The 7919-nt window shown below is 42.5% G+C and overlaps 1 protein-coding gene across 2 annotated transcripts in view; it reads left to right on the top strand.

The window, feature by feature from the left end:
* The first annotated feature begins 1187 nt into the window (after positions 1-1187).
* LOC101845842 (probable serine carboxypeptidase CPVL) overlaps positions 1188-7919 on the top strand; it is a 34259-nt gene continuing 27527 nt past the window's right edge. The window contains exon 1 of one of the 2 annotated variants that reach the window (XM_005095979.3): positions 1188-1405. The gene's annotated coding sequence lies outside the window, so the exon portion shown is untranslated. Of the gene's footprint in view, positions 1410-7919 lie in introns of both variants that reach the window. The other variant, XM_035969133.1, reaches the window with a different exon arrangement.

The following is a 7919-nucleotide window of genomic DNA, read 5'->3' as shown; positions in this document are numbered from 1 at the left end:
ATTCAAAACTAGTGTGGAAAATGGTGCAAAGGAAAACCGCTGTCTGCCTGTCTGTCTGTCTGTCTGTCTGTCTGTCTTTCTGTCTGTCTGTCTGTCTGTCTGTCTATCTGTCTGTCTGTCTGTCTGTCTGTCTGTCTGTCTGTCTGTCTGTCTGTCTGTCTCCGTCTCTGTCTCTGTCTCTGTCTCTGTCTCTGTCTCTGTCTCTGTCTGTCTCTCTCTGTCTCTCTCTCTCTCTCTCTCCATCTCCCTCTCTCTCTCTCTCTCTCTCTCTCTCTCTCTCTCTCTCTCCCCTTCTCTCTCTTTCCCTGTGTTTGGACGACGTGATGCAGAAACCCTTTGTTGGTTAGCACACCTGTGTTGACAGAGATGGGAATTGTGTGGGGGAGAAGTAGGTACGGTCTTATAATAAACAGTTAAACTTTAATTTAGTCAAACATTTATTGTGGAGTGATAATTTTTTTTTCGGAAATTATTATTTAGAAGGCAAGACTTTTCGTCAGTCAGCTCACGTTTTTTTTAATAAATCAGCGTCTGTGGCAACATTTATGTAGTCGTTAAGGACGCTTTCTGGAAATGTATTATCTTTGACCACATTCCAGATATTCCAAATTGTTATTTTTTTAATCACGCCGTACTAAAACGACGCCAGTCACATCAACGAGCTACATAATATTGTTGAGTGAAGACTGCTGGGGTCTTCTATGAGGCTAACCATGCACAGTGAAGCCCAGTCTGCAAAAATGTTTCGTAGTGCTACTTTTGGAAAGAATGTGAAGTTACAAATGCGAAAAAGGTCATTTGAAGACTGTCCTGTAGGTCTGGGGCATTTTGCCTAAATTTCAAGTCCTATGATTATATAGATATTGTGAAGCACGAAGTCAGCTGCTTGGAGTGTGATATCTGTCGTTGTCACATCTGTACCGTCTGCTTCTTCCCCTACTTCTGCGGAGTAAATCGCTTCTGCTGTGTGCTCACTCGCAAACTTGAAGCGTTCCCTGCATGGGACGATGGGTTTTGGAAGGGAGCGGAAAGATATGGGGGAGGGTGTTCTAGAGAAAGAGGGATGAAAGGGGAGGGTCTGGAGGGCGGAGAGGGGAAATGGGGGGGGGGGGGGTTCAAGGGGTGAAGAGAGGTGGGGCGCACGCGAGCGCTCAACATAACGCCATCATCAATAATGTGGGTCAGTCGGTGGGGAGCGGAGCGTCTCGACAGGCGGCGTGAGGGGTTCAGGCACGAGAGAAGAAGGAAGGAGAGAAGGAGCCGCGCCAGAGTTGCAGCGAATGCCGCTGCTGCTACGGCTGTTCCTGCCGTGGGCAGTGGTGATGGCACAGATGAAGGGACAGTTTAATCACTGAACACGGTCCACGTTTGGGAGCGGCGTGCGCGGAGCTTCGACAAGGCTTGCGTGAGTATGGCCGGTTATTATTCATCATTCTATTTCTATAGAGTTGAAGCAATGACCTGTTATGAGGACATTTTATCCTTATGATTGATTGATTGTGGATGTATAATACCCCTGTCTAGACTATTGTGAATGTATAATACCCCTGTCTAGACTATTGTGAATGTATATTACTCCTGTCTAGACTATTTTGATCATTTAGGAGGCGGGCTGCTTCGTCACTACACGTCATGGTCCACACGTGCTAAAGGGTATGCAGAATCTCAGCTGTCAGACTGGGATGCTCAGTGAAGTTTATTATCTTCTAGAGAATCGAACTCAATATTCGTCTGCATTATAAGACAGAGAAGACATTCCACAATAGACACCGTTTCGCTACCTTAAAATTATAAAGTTCTAGCTGCTCAGTACCTAGTTTTGAAAAATTTGACGTTAACTTTTTTGAAATTCATAGCATGCCAAGCTTAAGAATTTTTTAAAATATCTTGATAACAGCTTTGAATTATTCTATGATTTTAATAGAGCAGATAAAGATTCCTAACATCACGGTCTCAGTAACTTAAAACGGCCAAAAATGTGAGATAGAATTTTGTCATGCCAAGATTGCAAGTTGTTTATCATTATACCTTTACGAGTATACAAGAGTTAAATGTGGTACAACAAGGGTATTGTTGTTTTATGTGTTCCTCTTGTGATGGTTATTTTCGCAACATCCGCTTTCGATTTCCGACGTCGGGCATCTGTTGTTTCACGCCAGCAGGTCCTTTACATTCCAACTCAGATGACTCCACTTCGGTGAGCAAATTATTATGGTGTAAGAGCAGGGGAAAATGTAGGAGACCAAATACCTTAAAGATAATCTACTACAAGTAGAATGCCATTACGATTTTTAATTTCACTGTTCTTTACTTTTTGGTATATGGACCAATGGCCAACACTTTAACTTTTCCCCACTGAACATCCGTAATGTTCTCCATGATATTTTTAATAAGGCGTATTTTTTAGGATTTCTGTAGCTCGAGACAGGCAAGTGTGTAAAACATCATGTGATGCCAGTATTCCAGTGTGCGCAAGACCCTGGCGACTGTGTAAATTGCTCAAACATGTGGTTGACGCGCACATTCCTATACTATATATATATACTCATTTCCAAAAGAAACTTGACATAAAAAATAGTGTTAGATAAAAAATAAACCATTGCAGACACAGGGACAAAATTTTGCATGTAAAAGGAAGAAGTATTTCTAGATTTGAAAACCTGTATTTTAATGCACATAATACACACCTGGTGCTTCAAGCCTCTCCTGAAATGATAAGGTCCAAATTCAAAAAGTCAGAAAATGTGCGTTCTTCCACCTAGAAACTTTACATTGACATAGTAATCCTAAATTATGGTTTTCGAAATGTCTGATAGCAAAATACACTGGTACTGGTCAAATCTAAAGCATTTCAAGTCATGTCTGAAAGTTCGGCAGGATCAATATCGTGTGTGACCGCCGCCTGCAACAATGACGGCGCGGCATCTGTGCCGCGTAGAGTTGACGATGTTGGAAATTTGAAGTTGTGGGATAGCGTTCCAAGCATTGGTTAGGCTTTGAATCAACTGAGCGTTGTTCTGAGGAGCGGCATTCATCTCTTGGTTTTGAGGCCCGAGAATATCCCACACATGTTCAATCGGGTTCATGTCGGGAGGTACTGCTGGCCAGGGATGGATGAAACCGAATTGTTTGTTGTTCAAGGTAAGCTTGTGTCACCCTGGCACGATGGGCTCGAGCGTTGTCCTGTTGTAAGGTGTAGCCTCGATGGTTCTGCACAAACAGTGCCGCACGTGGTTACAAGATGGTGGCTACGTAGTTGACGCTATTCTGTGATGTCGGAGCATGTACCAGTGCCGTCCTGTGGTCTGTTGTGATTCCGCCCCAGACCATCACCTGCCCATATCCCCGGTTAGGGATTTCATGTACACACTGGTCAGCAAACCTTTCATTTCGACGGCGATATACCCGCACTCGACCATCGTAGCGACCTAGGACAAATCTAGACTCATCTGTGAAAAGGACCCGAGAAGAATAACTGTCTGTGTGCTCACTGGTTGCTGTTGCGGCAGAGTTCTGGCTGTATGCGAAGCAGACTGGAACTTGTCCCTCAGGTGGGTGGTGCATACCGATCCTGCGCCGGGGTGGTTATCCGCAACCTCCCTGATCTTGGCCGGTCTCTTGTACTTCCTGTGTTCATGTACCTGGTCTGCAGACCGTAGATGGTTTCCCTGCTACAGTTAAAAGTCCTTGCCACTAAAAATCCTTGCCACATCCGCCACGGGAACGACTGCTTCGAGATGCTCTATAGCGCGCCCCCGCTCGTCTGCACTGAGACGCGGCATGGTTGAAAGTCGACATTTTTCTAGATTTCTGAAGTTCGCAGTTCAAATGCAAACGATGTTTTCATAAACTTTTTACACACCTTTTGTAGGTTTTGAAATAAGCTACACATTGATAGCAAAGACTTCACAGAAAACTCATGCTTAACAGAATAACAAGTTAACAAATAAAATCATACCAAACACACAGAATTGAGCGAACTCACTTAGTTGTGTTGTCAAAATTGATTCCGAAGATAGTAAAACCGCCACACTGCACTGTACATAAATATCATCATTATCCGTTTTGATTTAATAGTATTATGTTTAAAGAAAATGTGTGAAGTTTCTTTCGGAAAGGAGTATATAACACGCAGAATGTTGCCCCTCAGCATGGTTTCCGGAAAATTTACTGACCATAATCCCCGACGGCCACTAGGAAATCAGATCTTTTGCGGAGTTGTTTACTTCATGTCATAGTTGAAGTCAAGGCTACAAGTAGAGTTAACGTATGCAAGCTTTGTGAGTCCCGTAAAAAATACTAACAAAGTGACCCCCAAAAATCCCCCCCCCCAAAAAAAACCCAACAACAATAAACAAACAACAAAACAACAAGAACTAAAATAACAACAAAAAAACAAGGACAAAAATTACAACAACAAAGACCCCCCCCCCCAAAAAAAAAAAAAGCAAAACAAAAAACCATTGAAACCCGTTGCACCTGTGCACGCACTAGAGAAAAAACAACATGTTCGTTAGATTAGTGCGACTCTGTTGTTACTTCAGCGGCAATGTTGGAATCACCATCTGCCTTTTTCACCCTGGTATTGGGTACAGACCGCCCTGAAGGGCTCTCCACCTGTCTCTGTTCTTGCCACCTGTGCCCCTATGCCTAAGATCTGACTCCCGGTCGATTTCATTCGTTCCCAGGTTGTTCTTGGCCTTCCTCTCTTCTTTCTTCCTCGGGAGTTCTATCTTAGGCATTGTCTTGTAGCAGTGTTGGAAGAATAAATCATACATTGTTGCTATGGATTGTTTACGGACTAAAGAATGTTCGTGGAACTACATGAGAAAAGAGTTTTAGAGGGTTTATGGAAGGACTGGGTAGCCTCCTCACGAAGTCTCGTTTCTCGTTACATAACAACGCAGCCTCGGGGACACAGGACTAGAAATTAAGCTCTTTTCTTCACCGTGAACGTATAGAGCGTAAGTTCGATTATCGCATAATATGGAAAATATTTCATTATTGGTTGAGATGTTTCCATGCGACCAGGTTTAGTCTTTGCAGACAGGATTAAAATGGTGAAAATAATATTGTGTGAACGTTAAAAATTTTACATTTATTAGATCTATTGCGCAAACTTTTAGATTGATTGAGAGAGCCTCAAGTTAAATGCAAAGCGACGGGGAAACATCTAGTAACATTGAAAGACCCTTTGCAAAAAGAAGATGATTTTTAGCCCAGCAAACAGACAAAAACGTAAATTATGAAGCTATTTTGAGTGGAAGGACATTTTTGTTAAATTTCCTGCTTTCAGAGAGAGAGATTTGTTGACACACTGTAACTCTGTTCCGGATGATGCTCTGTTGTCGTTCGCTGTGAGGTCTCCACGACCTTACGTTTTCACGTAAATGTCACAGAGAAAAGGGGGGGGGGGAAGAATCATTTTTACCGTCTCCTATTCCATTTACTGGCTCACTTTTTGGACACGACAGAAGATTTGGAACCGGCTTCCTCAACCCCTCATGATTTTCAGTTTTCCGCACTAAATCTCTCACGGAAGATGACTCCGCTATCTGAAGTTTTCTTACAATCTGTTTCTCTTTCTCTTCATCCTGCTTACTGCACGGCGCCTTGTAAGCATGTTTCAACCAGTTATGGTGTTTGTGTGACGTGTCCATGCCATTCTTGTGTGCGTCTTTTCTCGGAAGTTGGAACGTCTTTCAAGGGCACCAAAGCGTTTTCTTCTCGGATTTTCACTTCGTCGCAATAAATATGATCCGTGCAAGAGGTGCAAATAATATTTAGAAAACCTACCATCTCTTCGCCCCGTATCCTTCTCATTATGTCTACTGCCACTGTCCTTGACTCAAACATGTAAAGAAATATTGACATTTTCAGTGTACGCATTGGTTTGAGCATTTCGTTTGTGGTGATGTTCTTATCTTTTTAGATGCGTGGAAAGAGCATCTGCTTCACCGACGCATCGTTCAAGTTTATGGGAATCGAATCTCTGGTTGTAAAAGGTGTATATTTGTGAAAACTCATAAATGTGTCTGGTCCAAACTCAGGAGAAAGACTTAAGAGTTACAGCAAGCTGCTGATAGTAGCCGAGATTCTGGAAAATAGTTTTATTTTCGTACCTGTACCGGCATCAGTGGGAGTTTTGCTGTAAGAAACATGAAGACTAGGTAAGCGAGACTTCCTGGTGCTATTTACTGTTGTTTTTTTTGTAGCGTAGGTTCATTTGTCGCTGGTAGACATATTAATTATTTTAAACAAATTTGATAAAATAGATTGTAAACATTTACACTCAAAGTTTAGTTTACTCTCTTTGGACGAATAAGAGTCTTTACCGCCTTTTCCTGTGGTTTTAACAAAAAGTTCAATTAATTGGGAATGTGTAAGAGGTAAGAATAATGCCATAACCTTGGTCTGAGAATGCGTCTCCTCGCTATAAATAAATTTATAACCCAGTGTATATATAACCTAGTGGTTAGGCTACCAGACTCGTAATCGTGATGTTGCGGGTTCGGGGGTTAGAGCCGCGGGCCCGACGTTGTGTCCTTGGGAAAGGTACTTTGCACGAATTTTTCCTCACTTCACCCACGTGGGAATTGGTACCCAGCTATAGACAGGGAAAGATCTTGTCAGTATGTTAGTGTTTTGGCGCCTATATGGCAGCTTGCACTGTATGCTTCCCAGGAAGTTGAAGTTGTTTCAGAATGCTCTTGGGTCTGCTAGGGTAATAGTATAGATTGTGAAACGCATAGAGCTTGTGTTGAGCGGGGATTTGCATAATGCAAATGCTATCTATCTATTATTATTATTATTATTATTATTATTATATTATATACTTATGATTTCGCACAGTTTTGTACTTGTGTGCATCATACTCTCCATACTTTAAGAAAAGAAATCAGATAACCCAAAATGGCACGTCCGTCGAAGAATATGAGTCTTAATATTTGTTTAATGTCTACTTTAACTCGACTGAGCATGCTGCATGAGCAGGTGAAACCTATGACTTGTCCTTGAAGCAAAAGTGTTCTCTTCCGAGTGTGCTGTTGTGAACACCGTCCCTTTGTCTCTCTCTCCGTCAGCTACCCAAAATAGTATCATGTTCACAGGCTGCCCTGTGCTTCTTTTTATTTGACAAGTCCGTCCATCCAGTAGTGCTGGGCGGCGAGGTTCCTGGTTATTGAAAGCTTGGAATCGTAGGAATCGACTCCGAACCCAATTACTTACTTTCCAATGATGGGATTTCTTCCTGTGATTACATGGTAGCTCCGAACATCTTTAGGATTTAGGATAACCTTGATTTCGGAACACTAGGAAGCATTAATTTTTATTTTTCAAAAAAAAAAATTCTAAAAATTAAAAAGAAGATTTTACAGATTAAAGTTACTGGTAACGGCTGGTTTACGTGAAAAGGAGTCGGAACTTTTCTTTCGTCGCATTAGTTTTGGGAATCGGTTCCCGACTAGATTCATCGCCCAGCTCTACCATTCAGCCATATTTATGAGGGGACAGAATGCACCTCTATCTTTGCATCTCACTTTCCAAGCATCTCGATCTCTCTGCATCGTTCTCTCTTTCTCTCTCTGTTTCTCTCTGTCTCCCCGTCTGTCTCTCTGTCTCTGTCCCTCTCTTTCTCTCTCTCTCTTCCTCTCTCTCTCTCACTCTTTTTCTTTCTCTATCTTCCCCCTTTTCTTCTTTTCTCTCTTACTGTTCGTCCTCCCGAGATCTCTTGTCTATCCGTGTGACAGTCCGTTATCCTCCTATTTTTCTGCCCTTTCCATTTTCTCTCTTTCCTCTTCGTCTCTTTCTCCCTGCCCCAGTTTTTGCCCCTCCCCCTTATACACACACACACACTCTCTCTGTCTCTGTCTCTCTCTCTCTCTCTCTCTCTCTCTCTCTCTCTCTCTCTCTCTCTCTCT

This window comes from Aplysia californica, unplaced genomic scaffold (assembly GCF_000002075.1).
Source record: "Aplysia californica isolate F4 #8 unplaced genomic scaffold, AplCal3.0 scaffold00118, whole genome shotgun sequence".
Lineage (NCBI taxonomy): Eukaryota > Metazoa > Mollusca > Gastropoda > Aplysiida > Aplysiidae > Aplysia > Aplysia californica.
This window is presented reverse-complemented; position numbering and strand designations above follow the sequence as displayed.